Source organism: Gorilla gorilla, chromosome 7 (assembly GCF_029281585.2).
Source record: "Gorilla gorilla gorilla isolate KB3781 chromosome 7, NHGRI_mGorGor1-v2.1_pri, whole genome shotgun sequence".
Taxonomy (NCBI): domain Eukaryota; kingdom Metazoa; phylum Chordata; class Mammalia; order Primates; family Hominidae; genus Gorilla; species Gorilla gorilla.
In genome coordinates, this window is record NC_073231.2 from 34,019,997 (window position 1) to 34,035,785 (window position 15,789).

A 15,789-nucleotide genomic window follows, 5' to 3' on the forward strand; every position below is an offset into this window, starting at 1 on the left:
TTTTCGGTCTGTCTCCTAAAGCCTAGCTGGTAAAAGAAGATGAATTAGGAAGCAATAAAGTGAAAAGATTTTAAGATGAGTAAGGCAGCAATAAAGTGAAAATGAATACACACCAGATTTTATGGTCATGGTAGAGAGTTTCAAGAAGGGAAGAGCCAGGAAGGCTTCCTGGAGGAGATGTGAAATTCTGCTGCTGTAGCAGAAACCCAAATTCTAAAAAGCTTAAACACATCGGAAGTGATTAGTCCCACGCGTCTAAGAGTAAGCACCTAGGGATGATACAGTGTGGACCTTCTAGGGCAGCTCCATGCTGTTGGAGACTCCATCCCTTCCTGTGGTTCTCTGCCTTCCTAGTGTACAGATGTGCATCCACGTAGTTCAGTGAGTCCACACCCTGTCCACATGCCCATCCCAGAAAGCGGCAAGGAAAGAGGATGCCCCTCCCTTTAAGAATATGATCCAGAAGTTGCACAAACTTGCTCATGAATGATCTTGTTTTGTTACTAGAGAAACTGGGACTTGTGGTCTTTGTTCTGGCCAATCATATTCCCAGCTAAAATTCTATCACCGTGGAAGAAGACAGAATGAATATTGGAGAATAACCAGCAATCTTGGCCATATACATGAGGCTCAGCTGAGCCTTGAGCAATGGGTGGGAGTAGGGGTAGTGGCACAGGGCCAGTGATTTGGGGGTCACGAGGGGAACAGAGGGCATCCCAAGCAGGCTGGACTACATGATAAAGAACTGGGAGGTCCATCCTAGGCACAGTGAAGAAATGAACATATCAGAAATGGAAGCTGAAGTAAGGAATAAAACCAGAGATGTTCACTGGAGTCAGACAGATAATGAGCCTTGATGATCCATCAAGATGGTTCTCAGGGAAATTGTGTCTAAGGAAAATGTGTTGGTCAGGACAGCAGAGGATGAATTAGATGGGTTAGTGATGGGAGTCAGGAAGAACCATTCGGAACTTCTTTCAACAATCTGCCCATAAATTGATAACAACTCTGCCCAGGACAGAAGCCCTGGATTGAGAGAATGGGTGGCATGAGAGTGTTTCATGGAAGAATAACAGGGCTTCATTTCTGCTGGGCTACCAGAATGAAGGTGCCTGGGAAGCTGCCTCCCTGACATGCATTCTCTAGGGCTCCCCAAGTACCCAGGCATCCTTCCTGCCTGTGTTCACAGCACAAGATACCAGCACCATATTCAACAACAAATATTTGTTCAACATAAGCTTCATGTGGGCACAAAGTTTGGCACATAGTAGATACACAGCCAGTATTTGTTGAATAAATGGCTGGATGAATAAGTAACTAAAATGCAGGCACAGAACACACTGGGTACTGCACCCAGCAGAGGCCATTAAAATATTCCAGGGAAAGTCAGCTATCACATCTTTAGGATTTTACTCAGAAAAGAGGCTTACACAAAGTGTTTTCTGCAAACTGTCATAACAACAGCAGCCATTTGTGACATCATGGAGTGAAGCGGGACATTATTCTCTGAGCCAAACAATTTCTTCAAATCAAACCCACAGAAGAAAAATGCAGATACCAGGTAAGCCTGGTTGTGTATATTCTCATCTTATTTTCTCCTTTTAAATGCCCAGATTTCCTGAACTGGCTAGATGTGGGTAGTTCCACTGCGACCCGTTATTCCTGGGGCTTTCTTACACACTCCAACTTCCATTCTGTGAATGAATCCAAAGAAGGTTGCCTTGACAACCATTCACCTCTCTCTCGTCAAGCACCCTGAACAGCCTCAAGTGCTTCATTGAGATAAAAGCCCGCAGAGCACCCAGACTCAGGACCTCTGATGACACACAGCAGCTGAGAGGCTAACCTAGGATGTGCTGCTGTAGATAAAAGTCCTGAAACGCTTCCTTTCCATCACCTTTCCTGTCAGCTACCGCAGCCATTCCCACTGACAGGTGAGCACTAGATGCAATTCGGCCAAAGAGAAGCCACATTAAGAGGCTCTTTGCCAATGGGCCCATGAATTGTTTGTTCCAGATAACTATGACATTGTGCGATTAGGTAACAGACTCATCAAATCCTTTCTATGCCACTTAGCCTGGGCAGTATCTTGTTCCAGCAGCGAGAGGTCTGTTATTTCACAAGTCCCTGGATGTTCTTTTCTGGGCTTCAGTAGAAGGGTAGGAGTCCCATGACATCCTATGAATCCAAGATTTTAATATCTAAAACACCAGAATAAAAAGCCTCAAACCCAGCCCCAATTTTACATTTTCATAATATGAACCCAAGCAAAATCTATAGATTTATTAAAATAATTAAGCCAGAATAAAAATGGACCAAAATATATTCTCTGAACCAAACCAACATTTTGTTCTATTCAAATATTCCAAAGAGCTGAAAGATGGAGTCATATGGTACACACTGCCAAAATTTCCTAGAATGGGGATATTGCTTTCAAGCAGCATTGAATTTGGAGGTGAATGTTTTAAGATATTATTATGAAGCCATTTATTCTGCAATTAGTATATAGCAAGCCCTGTACCCGGTACTTATCATGCATAACTTTGTTGAATTCTCATAGTTGACAATTTGTCTTATTAGCCCCATATTATAGATGAAGAAATGCTTAGCAAGCCTGTGTAGACTTCTCAAGGTCATACAGCCAACCAAACACAGATTTTAGCCCAAGAGTATGATCTTACTCTCACATCCATGCCCTCGTAGGTGAAAGAGAGAAAGGAAGAGGAGGAGGAGGTAGAGGAGAGGAAGAAGAAGAAGAAAAAAGGAGGGAGGGAGGGAAGGAAGGGAGGGAGGGAGGAAGGGAGGGAGGGGAGGCAGAGGAGGCAGAGGAGGCAGAAATGGGGAAAGAGAAAGGAAGAAGAAAAGGAAAGGAAATAGAGAGGGAAAAATTGGGGTAGGGTGAAAATAAAGCCAGAATCCCGTCTTGAAATCTAAATTGCTTGTCTTAGTGAGGCAATGATCTGGCTAATTTGAAAGTAAGAAGTACATATCTGGCCCCCTATTGGCATGGGTGGTTTGAGAATAAAGAGAAGGACCTGAATGTCAAAGACAGACAGGCTTTGACTGGAGGCTGTCAAAACTTGTATTTGAAGGAATACAGTTGTCTTGTATTCCTTCTTGTATTCTTTCCAGCCAGGGTTCTAGCCTTTAGGATGCCACTGGGTTAAGTCTCACCCAGAATGCTGCCCTGCCTCCTGATGTCCTAATCCAAAGTGCATTTAATTCTTACCTTTGAGAGGATTGTGGGAAAGGTACTGAATCCTATGGTTCCAAGGGTGATCTTATACATTTTAGATAGCAAATAGCATTTAAGGTAGAGCACAAGCCATTTTACATTCTAGAATCAAACCCCATGCCAGAATGTCAGTCCTTGACAGTGGTAGCAAGTACCTCAAATATGATATGTATATTAAAGATTTTATTTTCTTTTAAAAAATTATTTTATTTTTATTGAGACAGGGTCCTTACTATGTTCCCCAGTCTGGTCTCAACCTCCTGGGTTCAAGTAATCTTCCCACCTTGGGCTCCCAAAATGCTAGGATTCCAGGCCACTATGCCCAGCCAGATTTGAATTTTCAATTTAGCTCCGACTTATTTAGACTGAAAAGACACAGTATATGTGGGCTGATAGGAGGATGAAGTGGGCAGGATACATATGCTTTTATACTTATAGCTTGTAAGACATAAGTATTTTTGCCGCTAGGTCTTACAGTAGAAAGTTCTAGGAGGTGTTAGAGGCAGGTGGACAAAAAAAATTTCAACATTAAACAGAATAATATGTGAACGTAGACCAACTCCCATTCAGAATTACAGGTCTGGGAACCTTACAAATTGATTTGTCATCGTGGGACGCTTAGATAAAAGCTAAAATTGTTCTTATTCCCCACCTTACAAAATGAAACCAAGAAAGGACATTGAATACTTTTTAATGGTGAAATTTACCGGAATACCTAATTGCTTGAAAAATATTGAGAGATTTGCAACTGGAGGAGAGTCTGAAGTGAACTTAGTGATAAATCAGAGAGTAGGAAGCGTAAACACACAAGCACAGATGAAACACCCAAGGTAATAATTAACTCAAGAGAAACAGAGAAATTATGCAGCAAAAGAAAGTAATCATAGTTTACTACATGTCAGTTGTATAGAACATCTACATATCTGTAAAATGCAAACAATGACTATTGTATCCAAAATTACAATATAACCATATTGCAATAATGGGAGGTCCAGAAAGTGTGTGGGTGTGTATGTATGTTTGGTGTGTGTGTAGTGTGTTTGGGGTGTGTGGGGGGGCTGTGTGTGTTTTCATGGTGTGTGCTGGGGGGTGTGTTCATGGGGTGTGTTTGTGGAGTTTGTGAGGAGTGTGTTGTGTGTGTGTATGTCTGTGTCTTGGTGGCAAAGAAGTAAAAGGGAACTAGATCTTCGCTTTACAGAGCAAGAAATCCTAATAGCAAGACAAGCACATTATGTAAAGATATGAAGGTTAATGCCAAAAAAATGCACTAAAAGAGTTAAAAATGGCTGCCTCTGGGGAACAGAAAATTTGAGGAGAGTGGGGACTGGTGTTTTTACAATCTGATTTTTTAAATTATGTGCATGTGTAACTTTGATAGAAGAAAAATCTTTTTTAAAATTATGCACCTATGATGATGCTATACACAATTTAGAGGTCAATAAACATGAGCTATTCTTATTAACCACGGAATGTTACCATCTTTAAAATGGGCCAGTGACAACAGACTCCATGCCTCTCCGTGTGACAACCTCAGGACGGAGCTTTCTAGAGCCCAGATCCTCAGAGAGCACCTCCTGTCTGCCACACTCCATGCTAGGCCCTGAGATGCAGCAGTGAAGATTCAGACCCAGCTTTGCCTGTCCCCGGGTTCATTCTAGTGGTGATGACACAAGCATCACCTGCATTTAGGACAAGCACTGGGGGTGTTGGGTTTTTTTTTTAATGCAATTTGGGAGGTGAGCACTTGGTTCAGTGTATTTGGATTTTTGGCACCAAATTCGGTTTTTGAGCCCTGACTCTCGACTCCTGTTGGCTGGTACTGACAAGGCAACTAGCTTGGCTTGGTTTTGTAAGTTCTTGGCGACGGTAATCAGGACAGGTGCTGTGCTCTTAAGCCAGCTGTGGTTAATCAAAGAGAAGTCCAATCAGGGTGCACAAAATGCTGGAGTATATAGGCCCACTGTGGCCAGGTCGTCCAGTGCTCATGTTTAAAGAGGAGACCAGACTAGGGATAGGAATCTGACCTGCAGCTCACCCAAGGTGGCACCGATAAACAGTTCAGAGCGGAAACTCCCACCTTCTGATTGCTTTACACCTCACTGAGCTGTTTAGAAGGCCCTTCACATTTTGGATGAATGAACGGATTTGAGCAATCACACTTCAAAGTTGCTTTTTCCATCTAGGCCCTTGAACTGACATTCCAGAGACCAAAGCAAAATGTTGAAAAGCTGCTCCCCGAGTCCCTCGGAACCTCTCCGCATCCCCTGAGCTGTGTCAAGCCTCAGACTGTGACAGAGCATCTCCCAGAGCCCCATGCAGTGATTCACAGAAGCGGTGGGTGGCTAAAGAAGCCAGCAGGAATTTAAAAAGACCTAAGGTACTCACGTAGGAATGAGCCTATAAATTCCTCCCCCATCACCGTTGCCAAGGCAATGCAGGTGGGCCCGGAGCCGGCTCTCAGGCAGGAAAATCCCCACCTCCTCCCTCTACACACATTTGCCCTGGCTACATGTGGCTTTTTATGACAGCTTTGCTTCAGCTACTCCTCCTGCAGAAGGCGGCTTATTTTATCCAGATGCCAGCTAGGTTGCAATATTCCGAGAGCATGGAAGAGCCCACAGTGTGATTTTCTCTGAGCTTCGACCTCTCCCTTAGAGATAAGCCCACCTTAAGCCCCTGTTCTTCGAAACTCAGACATACCCAGCACTTCAACTCTTGCATTGCAGCCTCCCCTCTGCTCCCCTGCCTTCCTTCATAGCCGCGTGTTCAGACCTTCCCGATTCATCGACCATATTACAGCCTGAGGACCTCCTCATGGCAACCTGCCCTCCAATCTATGTCACCCACCAAAGCTGACGTGCAAACCACAGGTGTTGGAGTCTACACCTGTTTTTGGAAGAGCAGTGTGGCCACAATCGTAAGGGAAAGACAAAGCCAGCTGTGTTTTGACCTCAAGGACTCTGTTTCTGCTCCCAGCAGGGCCAAGGGTGAGAAAGAAAAGGGTCAGCCACATTTTGACTCCATTTCTGTTTCTTTTCCCCAGAGGATTTTGTGATGTCTTTCGAATTCCCCTCCCCTGTGCTGCTGCACACAGAGACACCTTTTTATTCCTAGCCCAGCTGCTGCTATTCGTGATGACAGCCTTGCCATATGGCACCACTCACTCAGCTCCATCAAGCAGCATCAAGCTCATCTTAATAGTATTTACCCCACACTTCTCTGGCAGTCAAACTCAGCTGCACCCAGAGCTGTCCTATGGGTGTGCCCATCCACTGTACTCCATTGAGAATACTTACACGTGTGTATGGATGAAGCTAGATGTGTTACAGCTTCGTCTGGGCTGGGTGCTTTTTTTTTTTTTAATTGGTGTTTGTTCGTTTGTTTTGAGACAGTCTCTGTCTGTTGCCCAGGCTGGAGTGCAGTGGCATGGTATCAGCTCACTGCAGCCTCCGCCTCCCAGGTTCAAGCGATTCTCCTGCCTCAGCCTCCCAAGTAGCTGGGATTACAGGCACGTGCCACCATGCCCGGCTAATTTTTGGATTTTAGTAGAGACGGGGTTTCACCATGTTGGCCAGGCTGGTCTTGAACCCCTGACCTTAGGTGATCTACCTGCCTCAGCCTCCCAAAGTGCTGAGATTACAGGCCTGAGCCACCATGCCCAGCCTCGGCTTGGTGCTTGCTAAGATGAACCAAAACAGGCAATTAAGGACCAAAACAGGACAGAAGAAAGGTCCGTTCTAAATGTTAACCCACTGTTGTCATTCACCAGACTGTTGATGCCTAATTAATCGCCGATTGCATCAACTGATGGCAGCTGAGAGTCAAGGATGTCATTTGATCTAGAGATAATCTACTTATGCGCTGGAGAGTGGGTAGGGGTAAGCCCGAGTGAATGGGCACATGCACCAGATAGAGAGGCAGATGGAGCCCAAGCATCTGAGACAGTCATAAGTTTGGGGAGGGAACCTGAAGATGAGCACATGTGCCACCTTATCCATCCACTCTAGCACGGTAGTTTTGTCCCAAAAGAGCCTGGGCATTCTACTGCCATCCCCTCTCCCCTTCCCTGAGTGCCACCATCTAGGTAAACCCAGGGAAGTGTTTTGTTCTTAAGCCTATCCTCTGAGGAAATAGGGACACATTTGTGTGACCTGAAATCAATAGGGCCCATGGTGACCCTGTTTCCACCCAACTGTGGAAGCTCCCTGCCACATTAAGAAATGGAGTGAGCTAGAAGTCACAGAAAGATCTAGGAAGCTAAAGACCATGAATACACTTTGAAAGCTTGTTTGAGCATTTCTTTTTTTCTTTTTCAGTATTTGAAGGATGAGGCTTATAAACTACTGAAATAAAATGTCATTGTCTAAGATATAGCAATTGACATATGTAAGTCAGTATATACAAATGAAATAGATCACTATGAATACTACTTTAAATACTTTGCTTTTTAGGCCACATGGGGTTTTCAGGGGTGTGTTGAGGCAGACTCTAACCTCTGTCTCTAACCTCTGCAAGACGTGGGGACCCTTTCTGGAGCTGTCTCAACTGTGGTGTCTTCAGTCAGGAAGTGGGGATGACATCACCACATCTTAAATGTGGGCAGATTAAATAAGATGATGGGTATGAAGCCTAGCACATCACAGGTGCTCAATGCATGTTGGTTCTCTCCTCCTTACCTCCTTTCTCCTCCAAATCATAGACTTGATGTGTCGGCATCAGCACAGCCCTAGAACAGTGAAAAAAATACAAAGAACAACAAGAACCTATTCAGTGTTTTTCACCTTGAATGATGTGAGTGGAAGACAAGGGAGACTGACATGTTAGTGAGAGAAATAAGATGGATGGACACTAAATGACACCTGTTTGGACTGACAGTAGCCCATTCACACATTTCTCCAAAAAGGACTGATTATATTAGACGTGCAGCTCTTCCTTCTATCCCCTTTTCAAAAGAAAAAAAAAAGAAAGGCTTAACAATTCTAGAGAGAGGCTATCAAAATCTGCCTTTACTGCTTATTTTCGTGATCTCATGCATATTCCTCATCGTCCAGTATTATTTTATACAGATATGAATGTCTGGCTCCAACTATCAAAACAAGCCTGCTACCACTTGGGGGTTAAAACATGCAGGCTCTGGGCTCTCTGCAGAAAGGACTTTTTAAAAATTGTCAGATGCTTCCGTGAGGCAGGGCTGTACGTGCCTGTGTGATCTGAGCAGGCTGGCAATGGGAGGGCTCCCCTTCACAGAAACCCCCAGAGCACAATCTTGGGGAACACATCGGGAGGCAGCCAGGCATGGGGATTTTCCAGACTGCCCTTCCCCGCCCCGCCTGTGACAACTCAGCTCATGCATCAGGCAGCGAATCCCATTCACGAAGCTGTCAGTGACTGCTGAATTCATTGAGAGACTCGGAACCCATCTCGCCGAGGTTCAACTGTGGGTTAATCCCAGCTAACCTAAATCATTGTTCCCTGAACACAAAGGAATGTGGAATTCTGTGCTGGGGCTGTGTGTCAGCACGGCTTCCTTGCTAGGTAGAAATATATTCGGCCTCAAGCGAGAGAGAATATATGAATATGTGAGTAGCTGGGGAGCTACTCTTCTCCCTCCAGCCAGAGGCTTCCATTTACTGCCGCCCCCAGGGCATCCAGAGGCATGGTTTGGACCACAAAATCCTGTTCTGTAAACAAATGAATCTCACAAGGGTCAGTTTTATTTTTTTCATGCTCCACTTCCAAAATCTACAACTGTAGGATGTTTGCTGTCTTCCCCTTCTACCATGAAGACAGCCACCAGTAGGGGAGGGTATGTGTAGGGGAGACATTGCTGTTTTGGGGCCATCCATTTAGAAAGCATTTGAGGTTACAGTGTCCCTTCATGAGGCACAACTCTGCAAGGACCAGTTCCATAGCATAGTGAGATTAATATGCATATTAGAATCTGTACATAATCTTCACACGCAGTAATTGCAGTCATAGGCTCTAGACATAAAGAAACATGCATTTTATAATAGTACTGGATCAATAAAAAAAACCCAGGAGTTAACATTTAGCTCACAAATTGAAGAAAATATTAAATTCATTGAGAAATAGGCAAACCATAAGGCTGTAAAATGGTCCATTATAGTCAGAAAACTCATCTGCATTGTGAGAGTGCTGAGTACAAGACCTCACCATAAATCTACAAAAGAAAGGCTACTCTTCCAGACTCAGAAGGAGAGAAGGGAATAAAAATCACATTAGCAATGTATATTGCTCCCAGATTACAAAATTAGGGTTTATAGGGAAAAATTCAGCCTGCAGTAATGGTCAGTAAAAATGACCGGTTTTATAGAACAGGAACTTGTAAAGATAAAGGAGAAAAGGCAGCAGGAAAAACATTAAAAAGACTCCCACAGAAACCTGTCCAGAAATAGAAATTCAGAGGACTTCCTGCCCTTTAATAAAATAAGCTCAATTGAGATGAAGCAGAATTATGGATGAAGCAAGGCAAATTATTTGATCAAACTAAGAAATTTTTTTTAATAGTCATTCAGGAAAGAGCAAAAACCACTACAGTTATCTACCATGGATAGAGGTTGTTCAGAGCTAGTAAAGTAATTAAATCTGTCACCAGTCACCAGGCACGGTGGCTCATGTCTGTAATGCCAGCATTTTAGGAGGCTGAGGTGGGCAGATCACCCGAGGTCAGGAGTTTGAGACCAGCCTCGCCAGCATGGTGAAACTCCACCTCTACGAAAATACAAAAATTAGCTGAGCTTCTTGGTGCATGCCTATAGTCCCAGCTACTCTGGAGGCTGAGGCATAAGAATCATTTGAACCCAGGAGGCGAAAGTTACAGTTTCACCTTGATTGTATCAGCCTGGGTGATCGAGTGAGACTCCATCTCAACAAACAAACAAACAAAAACTGTTGCCAGAAGCTCACCAACTTGCATGTTGTGGCTTGTACCAATGGGTAGATGCAGCTATGTAGCTAAGCTACACTTCAAGACTTCAACTGCAAATGTATGATAATAAATGGATTAAGCCAATAAAGTTTTATAAGTGCAAACCTAAGAATATATTCTTTAATGGCTGCTATGAAATATGCTGGAATAGGGCCAGAATATTAACACACATTCTGGCCAACACTTCAGACGTTTGTTTATTTAAGAGAAGTAATAGAGGCAGAGAGTTCCCCATCCGAGCTGTCTTCACTGCATTCACACCCACAGTCGTGAATGAAGGATCACTGTGAACCCAGCATTGCGTCTAATGCTCCAGACACAAAGGTGGGAAGTTTCTTAAGATGCTCACAGTTAACTAGCACAAAAAAAAATTTTTTTTTCAATCAATGCTCGATGTGTAATAGGAGGCTGTGAGGGAAAGCAGGCTTGGGAATGACTTCTGTAAGAGGCTGGAAATCCTCTTTGCATCAAAGATAGCCATGTAGCCAAGCTATGGCCCTTAAGACAAAGTCAGAAATTTAGTTTTGTTTTAGGGGGTCTGGGATTGGGGGCTTCTTTGAAAGTTTTTTGTGATTTAAAAGGAATGACTTAACTGCTGTAAACACCCCCTGCAGTCACTCTTTTTTTTTTTCTATCTTTTCTCTTTTTGGCTTACATAGAGATGTGAGCAGGCACCATAGCAGCTGTCTTACAACCATGAGTAAAAGGCTAAGGAAATTGCAGAAATAACCCTGGCACCAGTATGTCTGCATTCTAATGTTACAGTAACCCCGACTGCTAAGCCAACACCAGTACCTGCCACCTACTGATGTCTTGTTATAGACAAGAAAAAAATCTACCCAGGTGTGTTTAGACCACAGTGGTTGGTGCAGCCAAATGCATTCCTAACTGACACATTTTCTAAGGAGTCTATCTCATGCTGCAACTCCACTAGTCAAATGTTGACACTGGTGCCTTATTGCTGATGAAGTCCAAACTTGTTTGCCTTTATTGTTAGTCTGACTTCTCCCTTCCTTTCAGCATTACCACCCCTGTTCCCAACATGAGACTCTCCAGTGGAGCCAGGATGGCCTCTTCCTTCTTGTTCCAGCTAGCAAATTAAATTTTCCTGCTGGAAACTCCTGTAGCCCTTGAAGAGTTGCACAATGATACACTTCTCTGTTTCCACCTGGTCCCCAGTGCTGAGCACTTTCTGAGCGCCAGGACTAGAGCACACGTTTACTTTTCCATGTCTCCCATGATAACTGGCATGCTACTGGGCACATCTGGGGAGACAGTAACAGAATGTCTGGCAGAAGCAAAGCTTAGCTAGATCTGCTCCAACCCCCTCCTTTTGATTGGACAGCCAAGACCCAAAAAGGTGAAGGGAACTCACTCAGGGTTACACAATGGAGTATTAATAGGCCCAGAATCACAACCCCAGGCTGCTGTCTCTTCGATGAGCATATTTTCCACTATACCTCACTGTCTAAAAGAAAAGTGCCAATTAGAGGCACACAAAGTAACAAAGCTGGTGATGACTATAATGGATGATTACGTCTTTTCAGAGGGCATGAAAAAGAGAGCTGAGTAGAGGCTGATGTGAAGGAGCTTCTTCAGTGTATAATTAACTGTTGGCTTCTTTGTATTGTTCCAGTAATGAACTCAGCAATGAGCTGCAGAACACCCTTGCCTGAAGGGGCAAGAATAGCAATGCCAGTCTTGTCGGAAGACTGCTTATGGGCTGGGGTCTTTGGCGAGCTCTGAGTCACTGGGTCCATTTCCCATTCACATGCATTTACGATGGAGCCTGACATGTACCTCAATGCCTCTCCTCTTTCTAACAGGCTGGGAACTGTGCTGTAAGCTGTTTTGTTGTTTGTTTTGAGACAGAGTTTTGCTCTTGTTTTCCAGGCTGGAGTGCAATGGCGCCATCTCAGTTCACTGCAACCTCTCCCTCCCAGGGTTCAAGTGATTCTCCTGCCTCAGCCTCCCAAGTAGCTGGGATTACAGGCGCCCACCACCACACCCAGGTAATTTTTTGTATTTGTAGTAGAGATGGGGTTTCACCATCGTGGCCAGGCTGGTCTCAAACTCCTGACCTCAGGTGATCCACCCACCTCACCCTTCCAAAGTGCTGGGATTATAGGCGTGAGCCACCATGCCAGGCCCGCTCTGAGCTGTTTTGAGAAATGAAGCTTCAGAGATTATGAAAGACTGTGATCCCCAGAATGACTTGACTGGAGGCCCCTGAGAAGATGGAAGTTGTTGATTCACAGTCATAAAATCTTAGATTTTGGAGCCAGATGAAACCCTGGAGATGACCTAGTCCAATCTCTTTATTTTAAGATGGAAAAACCGAAGCCCAGAGATAGAAAGTGACTAGCCTGCAGTCACACAGCCAGGAGTGACAGAACTGTCAGATGCTGTGTTCCTCTGCTGCTTCCTGGATACACACACTGCTGGACACACCTCCCAGGCCTTGGCTCTCTGACGCCAGAGTGTCAAATGTCTTCCAGAGCCCCCTGAAGTGTCATGCTGCTTACTGGAAAGATACGTGGATTGCTACCTAACAAGAAATGAGGCAAAGCCATTTTTTTCCTCCCCAGCTAATCAATAACTGGACACAGGGGCCTCCCTTTCTTGAAACATGATCTAAAATATAACATAGGCTGAGTGAGGGATTTGGCAAGACTGCCAGCCGCTTTTGTTTAAACACAGAAGCCAGACAGATCAATGGATAGGGTGAACTACCCTGTATGATGTCGTTTGTCTTAATATCCAATATGAGGCTTTAAAACTAAGTTTGCAGAATCACAAAGAATAAGAACTAAAAGAGAAGAGGAAGCCAAGGAGCACAGTCTGTCCAGAGTCAGATATCTCAACAGTGACAGAATCAGTATTAATAGTGAATGAAAACTCTGGGCAAGATAACACACCAAGTTATTAAAAGGCCATGGAGCATTTATAAAAGGCACGTATAAATAGAAATGTTGAATTACAAATGCAAACCCCTGTGACCTGCCTGGTGTTCCAGCTCAGTGGTTTTCCAATATCTATGCCAGAGCCACTGAGGCTGCACCTCAAATCAAGGCTGGCTGACGTCACAAATCAGTGCAGGTGTCCAGAACTCCCGGCTTGGCAAGGGATGCTCCTAAGATCACCATCCTGAAATTCTTAATTTTATCTTGGAATTCCTATTCCTGACGGGAAAGTGAAGAATGCACTAGGATGTGGGAGCCTTGTTTCACACTCAGGCCCCACCACCACAATCTCCCTGTTCCCTGGGAAGGGTTCTTCACTGCCTCCCGGTCCTGGTGCCCTGCCCTTGCCCCACCTCCCCCACCCCACCCCACAACAGATCCTGCCCACTGCCTGGGGCATCAGTGAGATCACTTAGGCTGGGGATGGGGCGGGGTGCAAGCTGTCATTCTCTCATCACTCTCTGCCTCCAGTGAGAACCTGTGCACAGACAAGGATGCTGGAAGGTTCAGGGGTGTCTCACGGCAGGGCATGGTGGTCGCTGTCCCCATCCCTGGCTGGCAGCTGTCCTCATCTCCGGCTGGCAGTACCATGGCTGTTCAGTACACATCCAGGCAGGTGTGAGCCTCTGCCTACCCAACCCAGGTCCCAACCACTTCTCAGTGTCGAGACTGTGATCCCTTGAGAGTCTCCAGTCCTCTGTGAGTTAGGGCTGACTCCCATAACCTGGCTGGGCAGAGAACATCAATCTGGGGGCTGACAGAGAATGTCCTGTCCTGGAAGCTAGTGGGTAACACTGCAAAGTCACAAATAGGGGTCCCCAGGCACTTGTGAGAGTCCATACTGGCCCTTGCAAATATCCCCATGCCTAAGGGAGTGCAATATCAAATAGCAAAAATTTTTAAAGCATAATAGGGAAAGAAACCAGAAAGAAAAGAAAGAGTTTAATATTTTGGAAGCTTTAACAGCACTTTTGTCTAGCTTTTGAATAAGGAGCCTGCAATTTCATTTTGCACTACACCCCACAAATTAAGCAGCTGGTCCCGCCTCAAGTTTAACCCAGGCCCTGGGACCTATCACATCCATATAGGACGTTAAGGATCCAAATGACTTGGTAATGCATGGAATAAGAAAGTAATCCTTGCTTGAATGTGTACTTTAATTTCTGCCCTACCTTGTACTCCAGAGTTATTGCTACATTCCTGTCTTGGTCTCTTTGCCTTACTTTCCAATTGGAGTTTTGCTCTAGAACAGGGGTCCCCATCCTCTGGGCCACGGAACCATGTTGGTCCGTGGTCTGCTAGGAACCAGGTCGCAGAGCAGGAGGTGAGTAGCGGACGAGTGAGCATTACCACCTGAGCTCCGCCTCCTGTCAGATCAGCATCAGCTTTAGATTCTCATAGGAGCATGAACCCTATTGTGGACTGTGCATGCGAGGGACCTAGGTTGAGCACTCCTTGTGAGAATCTAACTAATGCCTTACGACCCGAGGTGGAACAGTTTCATCCCGAAACCATCCCTGCTCCCATCCATGGAAAAATTGTCTTCCATGAAATGGGTCCCTAGTGCCAAAAAGGCTGGGGACCCCTGTTCTAGAACACCAATCCCTAAGATCTGCTACCTACATCTTTCTAAAGTTACCTGCTTGTCAAAATATTCATCCTCTCCTCCTATAGGAATCTCTCAGGCCTCATATCCTGGGCCAGTGGGCCCATCAAGGAGAGAGGAAAGAGCCAGCGTCTGACAGGTGCCTACTCCGTGGCAGAGCTTCACCTAAGTTGAGTCCTCAATTCCACACTCTGTTCGTTTGAAACAATACTAGTCCCAGCTGTGACATAAAAAGATGGCATGTTCTATTTTAAGAGGCAGTTTCTTTGGTCTGGTTTCTTTGTATTGATTCTGTGTGGTCAGAAGTAACTAGGAATACTGTCTTCACCAAGAGAAAACTTAGTAATTTGGGATTGTTTAACCCATTGAAGGGTAATTTGAAGAGTTTACACTATGTGGATAGGATTACCTGAAGGATGGTGGTATTTTTTCTTTTGATCACAAAAGGCAAAGCAGGCTGAGCATGGCGGCTCATGCCTGTAATCCCAGCACTTTGGGAGGCTGAGGTGGGTGGATCATCTGAGGTCAGGAGTTCAAGACCAGCATGGCCAGTATGGTGAAACCCTGTCTTTACTAAAAATACAAAAATTAGCTGGGTATGATGGCACATGCCTGTAATCCCAGCTACTTGGGAGACTGAGGTGGGGGAATCACTTGAACCCAGAAGGTGGGGGTTTCAGTGAGCTGAGATCATGCCACTGCACTCCAGCCAGGGCAACAGAGATTTTTGTCTCAAATAAATAAATAAATAAATAAATAAATAAATAAAAGGCAAAGCAAAAGAAAATGAATTTAACTTTGAGCCAGGAGATATTTAATACAAGAAGAAAATTCCTAGGGCTGGAAATTATCTGATGGAAGAGGATACTGAGACCATAGACAAGGGGTCCTAGACTCCCGTAAATGGATTTGGGTTGGAATTCACTCACTAACTATGTGACCCTGACAACTTACCCTCTTTTCAGTGTCCAGTGCTAAAATGGAGACAATATTATCTACTTCATCATTTTGATTTGTGAAATCGGCCTGCACTCAG

At 44.7% G+C, this 15,789-nt stretch overlaps 2 long non-coding RNA genes across 3 annotated transcripts in view; one reads left to right on the forward strand and one right to left on the reverse strand.

The window, feature by feature from the left end:
- The window catches only part of LOC109027955 (uncharacterized), a 120,907-nt gene that overhangs the window by 73,759 nt on the left and 31,359 nt on the right, over positions 1-15,789 (reverse strand). Inside the window, exon 2 of the long non-coding RNA XR_008667704.2 lies at positions 7,912-7,961. This is a non-coding gene — a long non-coding RNA (uncharacterized lncRNA). The remainder of the gene's footprint in view (positions 1-7,911; positions 7,962-15,789) is intronic.
- On the forward strand, positions 1,667-14,987 carry LOC129524055 (uncharacterized). 2 transcript variants are annotated; one of them, XR_008667705.2, is made up of 4 exons: positions 1,667-1,934; positions 5,419-5,569; positions 12,078-12,196; positions 14,822-14,987. It is a non-coding gene; the product is annotated as an uncharacterized lncRNA (long non-coding RNA). The 2 variants fall into 2 exon arrangements; XR_008667706.2 differs by lacking the exon at positions 5,419-5,569.